General features: G+C 50.9%; 1 long non-coding RNA gene across 1 annotated transcript; it reads right to left on the bottom strand.

Annotated features, from left to right (window-relative positions):
• Window position 1: 1 nt before the first annotated feature.
• On the bottom strand, window positions 2–13,195 carry LOC121140787. The gene is made up of 3 exons (XR_005877699.1): window positions 12,972–13,195; window positions 2,534–2,716; window positions 2–303 (listed from the first exon to the last, which is right to left on the bottom strand). It is a non-coding gene; the product is annotated as an uncharacterized LOC121140787 (long non-coding RNA).
• Between the last annotated feature and the right edge of the window lie 6,355 nt (window positions 13,196–19,550).

Genomic DNA, 19,550 nt, shown 5'->3' with positions numbered 1-19,550 from the left:
ATGCCTGGTACCGGTTTTAGTGGCTTCAAGTGGTAGCACTGGTGAATCCCTTCTGGCTGTCATGACCTCCAGGGCCTGACTTGGCTTCTGTGGAGCAGGCAGTCCTGGGGAGACCCAGAAGAGGGCAGCAGCAGGTAGGGCTGCAGTCCCCACTGCGTCTTCAGGGGACAGAGGGCCCTGAGTTGGGGAGGCCACCCTAACATTCAGGGAGGACTGGGTGGGGTCTACACAGCTCTGACCACCCCTTTTGCCCAGACAACAGCACCTGGGCCAGCAGCATTTGCACTGACATTTTGGAGAAACCTACAAAGGAAATAGCAACAGAAAATTATTACTAAACAGAAGTCTTAGCACACATGCCAAGTACCAGCCAGTGTACGGTTCTGCTTCCTGTTTCCTTCATTGCACCCACTTCAGGTGCAGGCATTGCTCTACTGAACTGATTTCACGGTGGTGCCATTGGTCCAGCCTGGAGGTCAACCAAAGAGGAACTGCCTTTGCGGATGCTGGAATAGTTGAAACTAGAGACAAGCCTTGTGTGTGGAGCTGTACAGCTTCAGTGAATGGGTGACAGCATTCCCAGGGCTCAGCTGTGTGTTTTCAATGGGTCAGATTTATCTGGAATAATGAATGTGTGGTATCTGGGATTGTAAGACTAGGGTATAGTAAAAGCAAGTGGTGGCTGGGAAGATGGTTCAGTGGGCAAGTACACTCGATTTGCAAACACAAGGACTTGTGTTTGAGTCACCACCATGTAAAAAGCCAGACATGACTGCACGTACCTATAACCCCAGTTTTGGGGGGACAAACAGGTGGAACTGGGGAGCTTGCTGATGAGCAAGCCTAGGCAAAGCAGGGAGCTTTCAGTTCTGTGAGTGACCCGTCATGAGCAGAGTGATGGAAGAAGACAACTGAGATTCTGCTCTGTCCTCTGCATGCTGCGGGCACGTGTACCCACACCTGTGAGCAAGGGGCACAGATAAAAGAGCTTCACCTGTCAGTGGGCAGAACCATGGAACGACTGTCGGAGAGGGAAGTTTGTTCAAGCAGGATCAAAAAGTACAGAACGTGGGGCAAAAACTGGACTGATTTGTATTTAGGCTTCTTGGTAACAGCTGTTCTAGAAAAGACTGATGATGTGGGCCAGGATACCTGAATGGTAGGGCATGCAAGGGTCCTGTGGCAGCAAGAACAGAGCTTGAGTCCCTGGAACAGGAGTGAGAGGTGGTTCTTCAGGCCCAGGGCAGTTTGGGCGGGCTGGACAAGGAGCAAACCAGGACCCGAGGATGGGTAGACAGGAGGCCCAGTTTCAGGGACTGGGTACCTATGCACTTCTACAGCCTCCCTCCACCCCTCGGCTTGGCCAGTAGTTGGGAGAGGTGAACATTCTGAGGCAGCTTGAGCAGGGGCACAGCAGTGGCCAGGCTCTTCTCCCTGAGGCCACACTAGTCTGGCTTCACACTGATCCCAGAATGAGCCCAAGGAGGCCAGGAAACACCCTCTGCTCCCCACTGCTCTGGGTCAGAGCCCAGAGGGACTCTGAAATGGATTTTCCAGCAAAAAACAACTATTAAAACGGAAGAATGGAGGGAGGCCAGCTGCCCAGTCCCCCCTCTGGCTGCTGGCTCTCTCTGAGTAAAGAAAACCATCTGCTCTGCTGGGCCTAAAGCCGGGGCCCAGAGCAGGGACCTCCAATCCCTCTCAGCAGCACCACTCACCCCCAGCTGGTCCTGTGAGCCTCTTCCCGCCTGGCCCCAAGCCCTGGAGGCCTCTACACATGCCCAGGCAAGGGTGGCCTGGGTCATCATAGTGCTGAGGACCAAGCTGAGGAGCTCAAGTCTTTCCCATACCAACACCAAGTGAATCCATACCTCCTGTCTATCACAGACCTGAGTCCTAACTAACCCAGATGGCCATGGCTGTCCTCTGCTCCCCAGGATTCACCTCTGCCAGTGGCCAGAGGGGATTATGTAAAGCTTAGTATCTTTTGCTGTGATAAAACACCACGGTCAAAAGTAGCTTGGGGAAGAAAGGGTTTTATGTTATCTTATGACTCTCAGCTCATGTTCCATCACTGAAGTCAGTAAGGTAGGAACTCATGGCAGGAACTGATGTGGAGGCTGTACGGGAATGCTGCTTTCTGGCTTACTCCTCTTGACTTGTTCAGTTTGCCTTCTTAAACAATTCAGGACCACCTACCTGGAGTTGGGCCCTCACATCAGTCATTAAGCAAAATGCCCTTCAGGCCAATCTTATGGAGGCATTTTCTCCGTTAAGATTCCCTCTTCTCAGATATGTCTAGGTTTGTGTCGAGTTGACAAAAACCAACCCAGAAAATGTGTTAGAAATCTATAATAGATTGTTCATAGATGACCTTGAGCAATATCCAAGAAATACAGAAGGATGGAAGGCCACAGGCCCTGCCAGGCCTGAACTGGTTTGTGTTTCCTCAGAAAGTTTATAAACAAAGACATAAAAACATCCTGGTTTGTCCCCTCTCAACAGGCAGTGTGTCTTCTGTTTAACCAGTTACCTTGTAATGTCAGCATTGGATGTCTCTTTGGGGTCCCACAGTGCCTGGAGACGAAGCACCGTTCCTCACAGTTTCCATTCAGCTCTGGTGTATGGCTGGTCTTGGGTCAGCAGGCTGTCACGGGGTAGCAGATGTGTGGTTTGGATTCTCGGGGTGGAGTTGAAAGACACAGCTGTGAACAATCTGGGGAGACAGTCCCATGCCACATCTCTTCAGTGCCTGTCCCCACAGCCCCCAACATGCACATCCTTCAATTCCACAGTCCAGGCATGTGGAGATATGGAGCCCACGCTTCATATTGCCTGCCGTGTGTGTGTGTGTGTGTGTGTGTGTGTGTGTGTGTGTGTGTGTGTTACATGTGTATATGCATGTTCCTATGTGCATGTGTGCATACATGTTTGCATGTGCGTGGTGCACATGTGTGTATAGGTGTGCATGGAAACCTGAGGCTGATGCTGAGTCTTCCTTGATCACTCTCCACATTGTAAACTGGGGCAAGGTCTCTCAGCTGCACCCAGAGCCATTGATTTGTCTGACCAGCCAGTTTACTCCGGGGAGTCCCTGTCACTGCCTCCCTTGTTATTACACCACACCCACCCGCCATGTGAGTGTTGGGGGTCTGAATGTCAGTTCTTTATTCTTGAACAGTGAGTGATTTGCCTACTGAGTCATCTCCCCAACCCCTTCAACCATTTTCATTGTGTAAATTGATTGTAAATCATTTTGTGGTTTTTTTATAAATTTATTTATTTTACATCTCGGCTGCAGTTTCCCTTCCATCCTCTTCTCCCAGCACCCCCTACCCCTGTAAATCATTTTCTAATCTGTTGTTTATGGCTCACATGTTCCTGGCTGCCATGACCAGGATGGGAAATGGCTCCCCTTTCCTCACCGTGGGCGTTCTGTTCACCTGAACCACATGTCTTCTTCACCCGAGGGGAACTACCTCTTCAGAACTCAGACTACCAAAACAAAACAAAAAGCCGGGCGTTGGTGGCACATGCCTTGAGGCACTCGGGAGGCAGAGGCAGGTGGATCTCTGTGAGTTCAAGGCCAGCCGGGTCTACAGAGTGAGTTCCATGACAGCCTCCAAAACAATACAGAGAAACCCTGTTTTGAAAAACCAAAACCAAACCAAAACAAACACACAAAAAACAAACCCATAAACAGAACTCAGGCTATCTGTCTTTGGAGACCCCAGGTCTGCTGAGGTGGGGGGGGGGCATAAGGGAAAGCTAGGGTGACCAGCCAAGAGGTCCCAAAGTGGTCACCACCAGGTGACAGGCTCCTTGGTTTGTTGAGGAACAAGGATCTTTGAGCCAAGACAGTTGAAGTCTGGACTAATTGGGTCCAGAAGCACTTAGCATTTAGCACTCATATCTGTTCCCAGAGCTGAGAACCTGTGGGTCTTTAGGGTACTGTGGGCAGGGTCTCCACCTAGGCAGACCTTCCTAGGATGCAGGCTGCTCCTTCTCTGACTTTGGTGTGCTCTGGCCGGGTTAGTCTGGTCTCCAGGACCCCTGGGCAGAGCACACATGTCAGCCCCTCCCCAGAAAGCCTTGTGTGGAATGGCCTCATGCCAGCTGCCTGTGACCTATAGTGGTTGCATTCACCCCTAGACTTGGCTTTGTGTCTTTCAGGATCCCTTTCTTAGAAGACTTCCATTGATGTCCCTTAAAGTAAGGCTGCCAGACTAGGCCTGGCACCACAGACGCCTGTCTGCAGGTGCTCTTCTGTCTACTCTGTTCCTACAGCCCTTTCCCCAGCTTTGTGGGGGTGGACAGGGAGGTCGGTGACGGCAGTGGGTAGGGCTGAAGTGACCTGTGAGCATGGCGGGTGAGCAGTGGCCCAGTCATGAGGACAATATCCAAGGAGGGCGCAGGGCCCAGGGCCAGCTTCACCCTGACTAAGAGTGTCTCCCCACAAGACCAAAGGTTTTTCACCCCTCCTGGTCTTCCTTTGCCCCCTGCCTTGGCCATCACCTGTCATCCATCCTGGGTCTGGCTCGGCCCTTGCACACTGGATTCAGGCTTAGTCAAGGGGCCCTGGAAAGCAGCTTCTCCAAAAGGGGGCACTGTGGCCCAGGCCATCCAGAGTGGGCATCTTGATCAGGGTGTTGAACATCACATAAAACCAGACGAGGTCCTGCAAAAGGACGAGCCATCTTCCCAGGATTTCCCATCCCTAGCCTACAGGGATAAGCTGTGTTCTTGGCAAGACCTCTGACCCCTGCCCACTGGGAACCAGACAGTGTAGCTCAATTTGCTACCTCTCATCTGCCCTTGAACCTCCAGATACCCCAGGCAATATATCCTGAAAGTCCCCTGGGCCCTCCCTCCCCAGGGCCTCATCCCATATGCTCTGTGCATCTCTGGGGCTGCATATCTCCATCTACTCCAGGACGCAGCCCCAAACCCCTGTTCAGAACCTCGCCAGCACCCAGTACTTCTGTGTTCCTGCCCTTGCCCTCGGCCTGGCCATCTCTGACCTGTGATGTCTGGTTGGGCCTCCGACCTTTGGGTGCTGCTTGACAATAGAACAGACCCCAAAGAAATGGCTAGGGCAAGGGGCTGCAAATATGAACCAGATGGTAGGTCACAGGGCTCTGGCCCAACCTGGCCTGGAGTGGGTGGGGCCAAGAGCTAGACAAGGAAATGGGGAAGAAAGGGTTTATTTGGCTTAAAATTCCACATTGCTTTTTATCACTGAAGGAAGCCAGGACAGGAACTCATAACATGGCAGGAACCTGGAGACAGGAGCCGATGGGCAGGCCATAGAGGAGCATTGTGTACTAGTTGGTTCTCTGTAGCTTTCTTATAGAAACCAGGACCACCAGCCAGGAATGGCACCACTCACAATGGGCTGCCCCGCCATCAACTGCTTATTAATAAATGCCCTGCAGGCTACAGCTGGATCTTAAGGAGGCATCTTCTTAACTGAGGCTCTCTTCTCGCAGGTAACTTTAGCGTATGTCAAGGTGACATAAAAACTGCCCAGCGTAACTGACACACAAGCACACCACTGTTAAGCCACACTTTCTCCTTCTTGTTCACCCCCAAGATCGCACATTGCTATGGACAACACATTTAATAAACTTAAAAAGTCCCACAGCCTTACAAATTAAAAAAGTTCACTCTTTAAAAAAAGAAAGAGCCAAGGTCTCTTAAAATTCAGTCTCTAAGCTGTGGTTATAAAGTCAAGAATAGGTTAAATACCTTCTTATTTCAAGAGGAAGAACCAGGGTACAGCCACAATCAGATCAAAGCAAAGCCAAACTCGAGCAGTGTAATCACTTAATCACCCAGTGTCTGGGGTCCAATCACAGTCTTCGGGGCTCCTCCATGGGGCCTGGGTCATTTTTCTGGCTCTGCCCTTTGCGACACTCTCAGATTGTCTTCTAGGCTCAGGCCAACTTTACTCCATGCTGCTGCTGTTCTTGACAGCATTATCTCCAAAATCGGGGGTCTCTGCTGCAGCTGGGCTGCACCTTCTCCAACGGCCTCTCCCGGCTCTTCTCAGGCTGCCAAGCTCCAAATTCTCTCCATGACCGCTTCAGTTCTGGGCCTTCCTTCAACTGCCACTGAGGCTGCACCTTCTCCAACGGCCTCTCCTGGCCTCTCACAGGGCCAAGCCTCAGCTGGCCCCTTCATGCCTCACCACCTGGGAGACTTACACACGTCCCAGTTCAGCTGTCAGCATGAGGTACAATGTTGGCTGCCTCTGGAACACAGCTTCTCTGTGCTCTCAGGGAACACTCCCCAGAAGATTACACCTCAGAGATGCTGGTCTCCTCTAATCTAGCTTTTAGTTTATCAGCATCCATTGTCCCAGCAAAGCAAAGATTTCGCTTTAGTAGTTCTGGTCTCTTGTTAATCACAGCCAATTTTTTTTTTAGCTCCAGCTGACCAGACACCACAGACTGTTCACACAAAAGGCCAGGAGAGTCTTTGTTTTCCTCTGAAACGTCACAGGCCAGGCCTCCATCTGCTCTGCTCTCGACAGTCTTATCTTCCAGGCTCCTACAGAACAGTCCACTGAGCTCTTAATACTCAATGCCTTTTCCAGCCCAGAGTTCCAAGGTCCTTCCACAATCCTCCTCCAAACAACATGATGAGGTCTGTCACAGCAACACTCCACTATCCTGGTACCAACTTGTCTTAGTTAGGGTTTCTGTTGCTGTGATAAGGCCACACCCAAAGCAACCGGGAGAAGAAAGGGTTTGTTTGGCTTATACTTCCATATAGCAGTTCATCACTGAGGGAAATCAGGACAGGAACTCAAACATGGCAGGAACCTGGAGACTGAGCTGACACAGAGACCATAGAGTACCATTTACTGGCTGCTCCTCATGGTTTGCTCAGCCTGCTTTCTTATAGAACCCAGGACCACCAGCCCAGGGATGACACTACCCACAATGGGCTGGGCCCTTCCCCATCAACCACTAATTTAGAAAATGCCCTGCAGGCTTGCTTAAAACTGAATCTTATGGAGGCATTTTATAAATTGAGGTCCCCTCCCTCAGATGCCTCCAGTTTGTGTCAAGTTGACATAAACTATCCAGAACACCCTGTTATTGCACCTAAGGGTTACCCCTGATTTGTGAACCCTCCAGGGTTCAGGCTACCACCAGGGAAACCAGGCCTGAACACTAGCCCTGGGGCCTGGTAACTGTTGGAGAGGGAGCCAGGGCCAGGGAAGCTACGATGCTGGGCCAGAAGCCAGCTTTCCAATAAAAGTGGTAAATGTTTTAGCACATGTAGAATCCTGGAAATTGCTTAGGAAAAAAACCCATCCTTACGCTCAGCCAGCTTGGTTAATGACATAGGGAGAGCTCCTGGCTTCTGGACATGTATGGATGATGGCTGTTAGGTCAAGGTGGGTGCAGTATAGGACCCTGCTAGCCCTCCTCAGGGCAGCTAGGTGATGACTTTACATCTACTCCCCTCCATAGCCACACCCTGGGGGTGGTCCAGCCTTAGCTGGCATTGCCCTGTGGCAGCTAAGCCCTTTCCTCCCATTAGTGTCCTTATCTTTTCCCCAACCTGCCTCCATGTAGTCCACTAATGACTGAACGCCATTTGTCAGCATGGCTACCCCTGTGCTGCGGTCCAGCTTGGACTTGAGTCTGTACTCAAACTACAGCCCTCCTGGGGCACCGACTGGCTTGGCCAGTCTCCGGCATGGTGTGCTTACCCTCAGGGGGCCCAGACTCCTCCTCTCATGCAGGGCTTTGGGCAGAGAGATTGATTAGTGCACAGACCCCAAATGCCACAAAACCACGGATTGGACCCTGTAGCCTCTGTGGTGCTAGAAGGCACGCCTCACTTTCCTAGGAATTGGGATGCTTGCTGATGGTTGAGTGGACCACCTTTCCCTTCCCGTACCTCCTTGTCTGTGGAACTGTCTTCCCAGGGCACAGTCCCCACAGAGAGGACACTGGTCTGTAGGATCACAAATGCACCCTGTTTCAGTGATGGGCATACCGGAAGGGCGGGGCCAGGGGCTTTCTGTGCTTACTCTCACCAGGCAGGTGACTTTGACTTTGGCTGTGGGCAGAGCTTAGCAGCCCCCAGTTCGGTTAGTTCTGTAGGCCTAGGGATCAGACCAGGAAAGAGGGGCCAGGGCATCATGAGCGATCCCCACCTGGCCCTGACCAGGCTCCTTTCTGGTCCTGGAGACAGCCTTGAGAGGTGGCCACTGCCCGCTGGCTCCCTTGGGGATACACAGGATATCTTCCTGTTCGTAGTCTGTGTTGGCTTCAGGCAAGGCAGGGTCACCCTGGCAGCCCCCAGCCCAGTGTGAGGGAGGAATCCAAGCTGGAGGAGCCAGTCACACCCAAAATGAAAACCACATGCTGGGCCTGGCTCTCCCTCCACAGCTCTCTCTCTCTCTCTCTCCTTCTGCTCCCCAGCCACTCCTCTCCAGGGTGCAGGGCGTGGGGAGGCAGAAAGCAGAGGACATCTGCAGGAGAGCTCAAGAGACAAGTATGCCTTCCTGATGGCCACCAGGCCCTCAGCCTTCTACCTCACCAAAGCTGAGGCCTCTAGTTGCCCCTGCCCCTAAGGACCTAAGCAGATTTGCTATGGGAGATGCGATGTAGGGCTGCTGGGTGGAGCTCAGTAAGGGGCCCTGGCAGGCACCTATGGGTGGAGATTGGGGTGACTGAGGACAGTCATTCGAGAAAGGCCTGGGGCTGGCAAAGATGGGTCAGCCAGCACCAGATGGCTTGTGCCCGCCCTCCTTGCCCCTGGCCACCTCGTCCAGCCCGAGGCCACTGTCCCAGCAGCAGCACTGCGTAGACAGTCCGTGTGAGGCCACTGGATTGCTCTGATCAGGCCTCCGGATGATAGGCGCTAGGGGCCGGGCTCCTTCCTTACACTATCCATTCTCAGTATGCACTGTAATCCCAGTCCAAGGCACATGCCTTCACCCAGCCCCAGAGCAGCGGCTGCCACTTGTTAAATGAGACACAGGCTCATAGGCATGGCCTGGGCGCAGCTCCTCAGAGGTCCATCCGAAGTGCCATCAAACAGAACTTATGTGCTCAGGCCTCGCCCAGCCAGACAATCTGCATTCAGGCGTGTGGAGTACGGCTTCTTCCCTAGAATCTCAGCCAGGGAATCTTGTCCACCCATAGCCAGTCCACTATCCATAGGCCTCAGGGACCATGCCCAGAGCCCAGCTTGGGTGGTATTGAGGGAGAAATCCAGTGCTGGGTCACACACACACACACACACACACACACACACACACACACACACACTCTAAGCAAATGCATTGGTCTGACAATGCCATTGAGAGCAACGAAGAATTTCCCAATAGCTTGGTAAATGAATTATTGTGTTCCTATGGGAAAACAAGCAAGGAAGAGGTGATTAGGTAAGGGCTTCCCTTCTGAAAGAGTTACTGTTCGTACGGAAGGGCCATGGTGGCTGGGAGGTAGAGCAGTGTCTAGCATACGTGTGGCATAAGCTGGATCCCTGGCTCTGATCAGGCTAGCTCTCCTGCCAAGTGAGGACACATGACACAGCCCACCGTCATGACAAAGAAGCAGAACCTGTGGATACCTTGGTTCGGGACTCCTACCTCTAGCACTGTGAAAAGCAAATTACTGCTTATAAATAAGTTAGTCTCTGCTATTAGCTATAGCATGTCTCATGGGAAGACTTAGAGAAATTTCTGTTCACTTTACATGGGGAGAGCTTGACAGACTAAAGAAGGGGTTCTGCCTAGACCCAGTTTAGTGAGTCAGTAAATTCATTAGGAGGTGCGCCCATGAGCTTGAGTAACTCGTAGGTGGCCACACTACTGTTCTACCCCAGCCAATTATGTATGGCAGGAACCTGGACACAGGAACTGAAACAGAAGGCTTACTGCTTACTGGTTTGCTCAGCCTGCTTTATTAGAGCTCCCAGGACCACCAGCCCAGAGGTGGCACTATTCATCCCGAGGTGGGCCCTCCCACATCAGTTAGCAATAAACAAAATGCACCACAGGGTTGCCCACAGGCCAGTCTGATGGGGGTGTTTTCCCAATTCAAGTTCCCTCTTCCCAAAGGACTCTGGCTTGTGTGGAGTTGACTTAAAACTAGCCAGCACACCCTCCTCTCACAGGGGACTGGTGGCAGGCTGGATCTCATGATCCCAGTGCAGGTGATCTTAGCTGCAAGATAGGATGGCCCATCCTTAGGAAATAACCACCATGGATGGCAGGCAGCCCAGCTTGAGACACACGTTCATACCACAGCAGGAGCAGCCACTCAGGGGTGTGGCGTCTCTTCTGGGGGTGAAAAGAAGGCTCTCTTTGAGGTGACTGCAAGTGTGCCAACATGCTGATGAGTTGCTCACTGTGACGGGGTGACATTTATGCTGCAAAGCTGGCTTTAGAAAAAGACCAAATTAGGTGTCACTGTGGAAGCCACACAAGAGAGGCAGGTACAGCCCTCCTAGCACCGCAGGAGGGTTGGCTCAGGCTGAGGGTCTTCCATGATTTTGGAAAGGACAACTCTTGCGAGGAAATGCCTGATCCTCATCACAGGCAGCAGAGCAGAGCCCAGCATCCCAGGGAACCAGGCCCAATCCAGACACACTGGTGGAGGACAGGGACTCTGTGGACCCAGCTTAAGTAAGAGGGCATCTCTGGCTGGGCCCCAGGCACTTAGCCAGGCAAAGCTCCATCTACCTTGGGGATCTGAGGGTCCCTGATACGTCACCACAAAAGCAGACATGAAGCAGGGACTTAGGCTCCTGAGTAGGGGTGCCCTGTTCCGCCCCATTCATGCAAGGCTGTAGTTAGTGGCTAGTCACACCTGACCTATAGCGCTGTAGCCCTGGGCTTCTCCGTGGAAAACTGGGAGTGGAGAGAGGTGAAGGTCAGCACTGTGTTGATGGGGACCAGCAGGCTCTGAAGGGGCAGCCAGCGGCAAGTGCATTCCCGCACAGTTAGCTCATGGTTTACACATCCCAGAAGGCTGATAAGGTCATGAAAAGAGAGAAACTCAGAGCTGGAAGCATCACTGGGCTGAGGCGCCAAGCCCTGCCCACGCCAGAACTCCGGGGGCCTTTGGGGTCGTCCAGCGCTGGCAGCCCAGGCTGCTAGTTCCGCATTGGCCTCCTAACAGTACCATTCACCCTGCCCTCCATGGCAGGGTCTCCTCCAGCACAGCCTTCAGCTCTCCCAGCACCTTTCCTGAGATCCAAGCCTCAAACAAACCCCAGGAAACCCACTGAGGGCCTTTTACTTGCTCCATTCCTCTAAGAAGTGTGTATTTGTGATAACCAGACACCCTTGTGTGGGGGCTGGTTTAGGATGATGAGCTCTCTGAACCATTTTCCCTCAGACAAAATTGTGGTTGCCTCAAGGCTAGGCTGTTGCTAGCCACAGTAAATTCTAACTGTAACTGTTCCATTGCATTGAGACACTAAACTGCCTGACTGCCCCCCCCCCCCATAATAGCAGCCTTTCACAGAGCCCGACAGTTTCTGTCTGCTGTCTGGCTTGCTGCCGCCATGCCGCATCCTGGATGAGCTGTGTTGGCTATGCTGTTGTATATCCAATGAGCTCTGCTTCTGCCTTTTCTCTCTCTTCCGTAATTCTGTCACCACCCATGTCACCTGCCTGTCACTGCCTTCCCTCACAGCAATTGTTTTCAACTGTCTTTAAATCCATCGTTGCCATTGCTAAGCTTTTGAGAGTGTGAGCTCTGTTGAGACCTGGGCAGTCTGAGTGTGGTAGCAGAGCCTGGACCCCAGTGGTTTCCAGGCTCATCAGGCTGAGTCAACACTTGGTGTTTATTTGGCACTTGGCATTTTCTTTGACTTTTAAAATTACACATATGTGTGTGGTCATTGTGTGGGTATGTGTATGTGAGAGTAAATTCTCATGGAGGCCAGAAAAAGGCATCAGATACCTTGGAGCTGGAGTTACAGGCAGTTGTGAGCCACCCAACATGGCTTCTGGGATTCAACCCCCAATCTTTCGCAAGAGCAGCAAGTGTTCTTAACCAGTGGAACATCTCCCCAGCACAAATTCTTTGGAAAACATTTGTTTATGTGTGTGTGCTGGTGTCCTTGAAAGCCTAAAGATATCGTTGGACTCCCTGGAGCTGGAATTGTAGGGAGTTGTGAGCTGCTCAGATGTGGGGGTGCTGGGAACTGAACTCAGGTCCTTTGGAAGAGCATCACCCGTTCTTAACCCCTGAACCATTTCCCCAGGCCTGCCACCTGACACTTCTTGAACGTTGTTGCCATTAACACTGGGCAGCAGTCGCAGGTGTTCATGGTGTTCATGGGCTCCGTGAGAGGAGCAAACAGAAAAAGGAACACTTGCCGACACTCATTCATTCACGGAACTCCAGGAAGCACCTGTTCCCTCTCCAGGGGGAGTCGCGTCCTCCCCGTCTGTGTGACCTGCACTGAGTCAGTGTCTCCCTGTCTGTGTGACCTGCACTGAGTCAGTCTCCTCATGCACATCTCCATCTCTCTTGTCAAAGTATTTCACGTTTTCTTGTCTGGAGAAGACCGCTGCTAACTCTCCTGGAATAGTGGCTTCCTCACAGGTGGGGAGACGTTTCTGTCCCCAGCAGCCCAGCGATAATCTTCTGACCACAAGACAAACACAGAGATCAGGGCTACTTCTGTGACCTTGTTTAGATGGTGTGGTCAGGCTGCATTCCTCTCTGCAGTCCCCCCACCCCTCCTCCCACCCCCTATTCCCATTCCCCCCACCAGCCTTTTTTTTTTTTTTTTTTTTTTTTTTGGTTTTTTGAGACAGGGTTTCTCTGTAGCTTTGGAGGCTGTCCTGGAACTAGCTCTGTAGACCAGGCTGGTCTCGAACTCACAGAGATCCGCCTGCCTCTGCCTCCCGAGTGCTGGGATTAAAGGCGTGCGCCACCACCAGCCCATTTTTACAGTCTCGCTGTCCTGCCCGAGAACCACACCTGGAGTCTGGAGAAAGCAAGCTGAGCACCTGTGGAACAGAGCAGCCGTGAGCGGGAGACGTCAGTCTTGCCTGGTGGACCCGGCCTGTCTGAGCTGTTGGTAGCGGGGTCCCGGCTCTCTGGGGCTCTCTTACACCATCCGCGCTGTCAGTGGAGCATTGCTGCAGGTTTCCTCGCTAGGGTGATCTGGGAGGGAACGCCAGCTGAGGAAATGCCTCCAGCAGGTTGACCTGTAGCCAGGTTTCTATGGCATTTTCTTCGTTAGGGATTGCCATGGGTTGTGTACAAAAGCAAGCTGAGACAGCCAAGGAGAGCAAGCCTGTAGGCAGCACTCTTCCATGGCTCTGCTCCAGTTCCGGCCTCCAGGTTCCTGCCCTGTAAACTCTAAGATGAAATTAACCCTTTCCTACCCAGGTTGCTTTTGCTTATGATATTTATCACAACAGAAAACAAACTAGGACAGTGCTTATTGCTAGAATGAATATATGTTTTAAAAAATCTTTTATTAAAATTTCATATTAATTAAACATTTTTGAGGTAGGGTCTTATGACATAGCTCTGGCTGACCTGAAACTCACTGTGTAGATCAAGCTACACTTGAAATATGCCTGCTTCTAACCCCCAAGTGCTGGGATTAAAGGTGTGCTGACTATTTCTTCAATTAAAACTTTTTATTACATTTTAATTTATGTATTAAATTGTCCTCTTCCATCCTGTGGATCCCAAGGATTAAACTGGGGTCTTTGGGCTTGGTAGCAAGTGAATTAATTTACTGCTGAACCATCTCAGGGACCTTTGAGTTTTAATTTATTATGATTGATTGATTGACTGGTTTTTTTGAGACAGGGTTTCTCTGTATAGCTTTGTAGACCAGGCTGGCCTCGAACTCATAGAGATCCATCTGCCTCTGCCTTCTGAGTGCTGGGATTAAAGGCATGCACCCCCACCTCCCAGCTGAGCCTTAATTTTTTAAATAAAATTTGAGTTTCTAGATTTGCAATCATGTCACCAACAAAATTATTCTATATGCTCTTTTATGTTTATGCCATTTGTTTTCTTACCTTACTGCATGTGCTACAACTTCTAAGAGAGTACTGGACAGCATCGACAGTGGCAGACACTACTGTCTTGGCCACTGAAGGGTGCACAGCTGTGCCAGAATCTTTGTCATGTGATGCACACCCGAAAGAAAGTTAGAAAGGAGTACAGGTTGGTTTCGGCTCACGGTAGAGGGGTTTAAGTCCCAGTTTGTCTGGTGGAGGGGTTTAAGTCCAAGTTTGTGGTTCCCTCACTGTGGGCCTATGCTGAGGTGCAATATAGCATCTCATCTCACAGCATCCAGGAAAGAGGGAGGGGTCCAGGAAGGGCCCAGGACAAGGCACATCCCTGGTGACTCACTTCCTCCAGCTGGACCCACCTTCTTAAAAGTCTGTACCATGTCCCAAAATAGCACCACCAGCTATGGGCCAACCCTTTACCACTGGCACCTGTGAGGGACATCTCATATATAAACCATGACAGGAACCTATAGGATTTTTGTTGCTGTTAATTTTATTGTTAATAATAATGGCCAATTGGTCAAATTTATTTTGGGGCATATGAATTTTTCTCTCTGAGGTTTCTGAGCTCATATTTAGCAAAGTGATCTGAGTTGGTGGCAGAGCCTGTCCTGGTCTACATGGTCATGTGAAAGATGCTGCAGATGTTATTGTTTTCAGTTTGGTTGTTTTCGCATCTTTATTGAGAAGTGATACTGATCTGGTTTTCTCTTTTCTCCATGAAGGGTTTCTGTATTAAGTGACATTGGAGTGGTGAGATTTTCCATCTTTCCAAGCATTGGAAGGGTTGGAGGGATGCCAGGCTGACTTCCAGCTAGCGTCAGACCTGGCCAGTGTGAGCATGTGCTTCCCAGACTGATTATTTCAAGCGCCTTTGCAGTTTCTTGTATTCACTTCTTTGTGTTGTCCTGATTCCGTAACTCTGGCCATTTGAATTAACCGAGGATCACTTGTATGCTGCAGGCTTCCTAAAAGCTTCAGATTTCCAATCTCTGACATCGTGACCTCTTCTGGAGCCTTCCCTCTTCATGACTCCCTTCTCATCCTTGATTGTATGCAGACCTAAACATCAACACTGAGCAAGTTCTGAAAGTGATGGCCATCCTGCACTGGGCTTTCTGACAATGACAGTTGATTTCAGGAAGAAGTCAAATTTTGCCTCTTGTTTTCTATTCTATTGCTTTCTTTATACCTTCATAATCCTCTAATTTTCATGATGTATTTTATTGTTTTCAATCTGTTTTTCCTTTTTGTTTGTTTGTTTTGTTTTGAGATAAAGTATCTCTGGCTCACCTAGAATTCACAGAGATCTGCTTATCTTTGCCTTTCGAGTGCTGGGAATAAAGGTGTGCACCGCCACGACAGTTCAATTTTCTTCCTTCCTTCCTTCCTTCCTTCCTTCCTTCCTTCCTTCCTTCCTTCCTTCCTTCCTTCCTTCCTTCCTCCCTCCCTTCCTTCCTTCCTCCCTCCTGCCCTCCCTCCCTCCCTTCCTTTCATTTTCTTTCTCTCCTCCTCCTCCATTTCTCGAGACAGGGTTTCTCTGTGTAGTTTTGACTGTCTCAGAACTCTGTAAACCAGCCCGGCCTCAAACTCACAAAGATCCTCCTGCCTCTGCCTCCTGATTGCTGGGATTAAGGCATGCACCACCACCTTCTGTCCAATTTATTTTCTTAAGATGGATATAGGATCTTTTTTATGTATTTCCACACAGTACTGGTGCTCTGGCTGTCCATTTCCATGGATTTCTAGAAGCAGATTGAAATTCTTGCTTAAAATAAATGGTCACTAGGAGTGTGTTACTTCATTTCTGAGTGGTTAAAGTTGGAGGTATTTTTGGTTATTTTAAATTTTGCTGGATTATAAAATCATTTAAATCAAACCACTTTCAGTTCCCTGACATGGCAAATGTGGATGTATTTCCTCTGTGACCGCATGTTCACTACTGTGTTATACACCTGTCATTCTGTTTCCACCAAGACCCACTTGGCATCCCAGCCCCTGATGGCCTTGTACATTGTGTCTCAGCAACTTCCATCAGCACATGCTCACTGATGGCTCTGCTTAGATTCTTGCTGGGCTCACTCTCTGGCTTGTGGCCACGGGGTTGGCCACTGTTTGTTTTTACTGGATTGGGCATATGGATGACATGTGCTGGAGATTCTCCTTCATGCTTCCTGGTGACATTTCTAGGCTGGTGTGGGATGCCTGATCCCTAGATGACATGCCACTGTCCAAGGATGGGAACTCGGCCTTGTTAGAGCTTCTGAGGTCACAGTTTGCTCTTACTGGCAAGTGGGAGCATTTCCCCTGCACTCTGGAAGGTCTGGGAGGGAGCGGGTATAGGATTCGTAGCAATGGCCCAGACTCCTCAGGCTCACTCCCTCATCCTTTCTTGGGTTCCCAGGGTTTTCCGTGGGTACATGGCCACACACCCCGCGCATTTTATCGATGGCTGTCACCATATAACAGAAGAGGTGGAGTGTCCTGGTGGAGCACTAAAAATGCATAGTGCCCCGTGTTCCCAGCTGGGGAAAGCTGCGGCTCAGAGACAAAAAGTCACCTTCTTGGGAACACACAGCTATATGTGAAGAAACTGAAATAGTCTCATCTCTTTGACCTCTGAGAAAATGCACCCAGGAAGGACTTAGAAAAAAACCCTGCCCCTTTTCCAGTGTGCAGAGTACCCTGATGGGTGTGCTTAATGGTTCGTGGTAAGGAAAAGAAATAACCGGGGAAGGAGGTGTCTGTGCCATGAGAGAAGGAGCACCCAGTGACCACACCTCCTCAGGGGCCAGGGCTGGAGTGTCAGCCAGAGTAAGGGCAAAAGGGACATAACTCTTTCTGTACCTGTCCCGTGAGACTGCCAGGTAGAAGGTAAGTACCTTGGCACTGGAGTGTCTCTCCAGCCTCCACAAGGCTGTGCCAACAGCCTGAATGCAGAGGAGGCAGCATTGGCATGGGTACCACTTCATACGTTGTTTTTCGGGTGGTATGGAGTTGACAGGCAGCCCTTTCTTTGAAGCATTAGTAGTAAAATTTATTGTTTACACCCTTTAAAGCATCTTTGTCTAGTTGTAGTGGTGCATACCTTTAATCCCAACACCCGAAAGGCAGAGGCAGGTGGATCTCTGTGAGTTCCAGGCCAGCCTGGTCTACAGAGCGAGTTCCAGGCTGTGGAAAGCTACACAGTGAGACCCTGTCTCAATAAAATAAAGTGGAAAACATCTTTTGAGAATTCCTAGAAGGAAGAGGAGCCAGATGCTCCACAAATCTCAGGCTTAGCAGTTGCAGGGAACACCCTGGCTTTGACCCAGGTCAAAGCTTTGTCCCCTTCGCTTCAGTCTAGACTTCTCTGTCCATTTTCCCATTCTGGACAAATGAGGGTCCCACAAAAGGTGCAGTCCCAGGCCCTTCCTCAGAGCTGCCCTGGGACCAGGACACATCCCCTTTCCACTAGAGAAGTGGAGCTTAGCCTGGAGCTTGGATATGAGACCCCCATGGGCAGCCCTGAGGGGCTGAGGGCACTGGGAAGTGGTGAAGACCCCAGAGCTGGAAAACAGAGGACAGACAGGGGCCTTTACAATATCTCGGGGATAAGAGACAGCCTGATCTTCCTGGGATATGCTGTCAGGAGTCAGCGGCTGGTCCATTTGCCTCTAGGGAGAGAAAGATACAGATAGAAAAGTGCCTTAGTGTGGGCCACACATCGCCGCCCTGTTCCTGGGGCTGCCTTGGGAGTAAGCAGCCAGAAAATGAATGTGAGACTGAGAGAGCCTTGGAGATGGGAGATGGCCCATAGGATGGACTTGGGCGGTACTACATTCAGAGCTCTCTCTGCCGGCTAAGCAGGAGCTGGGGCATCCTCCCCACAGCCCTGACTCCAGAGCCAGAGTGTGGGCAGGAGGCTGCTGTAGGGCTGGGGCTTTGCCAGGCAGCTGGGCCTGGTGTTTTTCCTTCCATTGGCTCTGGCCCCCGGCCTGGTGAGCAAATGCTGACCCATATTTCCACTGCGCAGGACGGAAAGTAGGACACCAGTGAGGCTGGAGCCAGGGTGGTGGGAGGCAGGCGGAGGTGGGAGGCCAGATGCATCAGCTCAGACTTTCCAGGCTGGTCCTTAGGGAGGGAGTGCCCTTCCTAGGCTTCTGGGCTTATCTGGGCCAGAGAGGGGCTCGGGCAGAGCCAAGCCAGAGGAGCTGGGAGTGGGCGTGCTGTGATTCTCTATATGGACCTTGCCAGGACAAAAGGACAGGATAACTAGTTCTACTCCTCCCTCTGCTTCTTCCCCTGGGCCTTGGGAGACAGGTTCCCTTAGAGGCAGACCCCAGTGTGGCTGCCTCGTATTGGCCATCCTGATACAGGGATGACTCCTTGGTCTGGTACTCCCCTTGCCCCAGGTTCTGGCCATGGCTGCAGCCTCAGCCAGTCTCCCACACTCTGGTGGTATTACCTGCTGGTAGACCTGGTGAAGTGTATGGTCCTGGCATGTGTTGGGTACAGTGGGAGGATGCTCTGTAGCCTGGGTAGTAGAGCCTTTTGGTGAGCTCTTCTGTGATCCTTGACCTCTGCGCTGAAGAGCCCAAGAAGCAAGGAGAGTGCTCACAGGCAGATCTCTATCCCAGGAAACCTTGGCTCTGCCTACACCATGCACAGCTACCCAGGTTCAGATACAGCAAGGACCATGAGCCTCTCAGGGAATGATGATACAGTGAGGACCATTATCATCTCAGGGAATGACAACTAGAGTTACTGGGCACATTGAAATTCTGCTTCAGATTCCAAGTCTCCTTTTCAGGATCCATATGACCATGGTCAGCTAGCAGGAAACTACAAATAGCACCTGTGGGTCTGACTCCATGCTCAGATGGAGTCTGTACTGTTAAAATGCTTGGCTGGCCTAGGCACAAGGAAGGTGCTTATCTCTATACTTGTTGCCCTTGAAACTCCTCTGGCTGTCTCTGGAAGGCAGTGGGTCAGCACAGAGACTGTATCTAATAGGAGGGGATCCATCCAGCTCTCCAGAGGTCAGCTGAGTTTCCTGGATCAGATGCTCAGCACCTTTGCCTTGATTTCCTCATCATAAGGTAGGATAAAGACTGCTCACAGGGCCCTTGTGAGATGTCAGAGTCCGACCAAAGAGGATGTTGGCCAGTGACAGCATATCTAGTGACATTCTACCACATTTTTGACTCAAACTATGGAGATATCACTCCCCCAGAATATCTAACATGAACAAGAGTGAGGTACCAGCCGGTAGAGAACGTGAGACACTCGTGGCCACAGTTACTCTGGTTATCTGGCTGGATAACATGGAGCCTCCATATCACAGAGGTCAGTAAATAACAAAGGTTTATTTTTCTCTCATGTCCATGTCTTTTAGATGGCCAAGGGCTTTCTCTGCCATGACCTTCCCCAAACCACTAATCAGGGAGTTTTTCCTTTGGTGTTGCCAGTAGCAGAGACAGAATGGAGGCCTGGAGCATAGTAGTGTAGCTCTACATGTCACCGATGGCCCTGGCTACAG

This window comes from Mesocricetus auratus, unplaced genomic scaffold, assembly GCF_017639785.1.
Source record: "Mesocricetus auratus isolate SY011 unplaced genomic scaffold, BCM_Maur_2.0 Super-Scaffold_100006, whole genome shotgun sequence".
NCBI lineage: Eukaryota > Metazoa > Chordata > Mammalia > Rodentia > Cricetidae > Mesocricetus > Mesocricetus auratus.
Note: the sequence above shows the minus strand (reverse complement) of the source record. Positions and strands in the feature narration are given on the sequence as shown.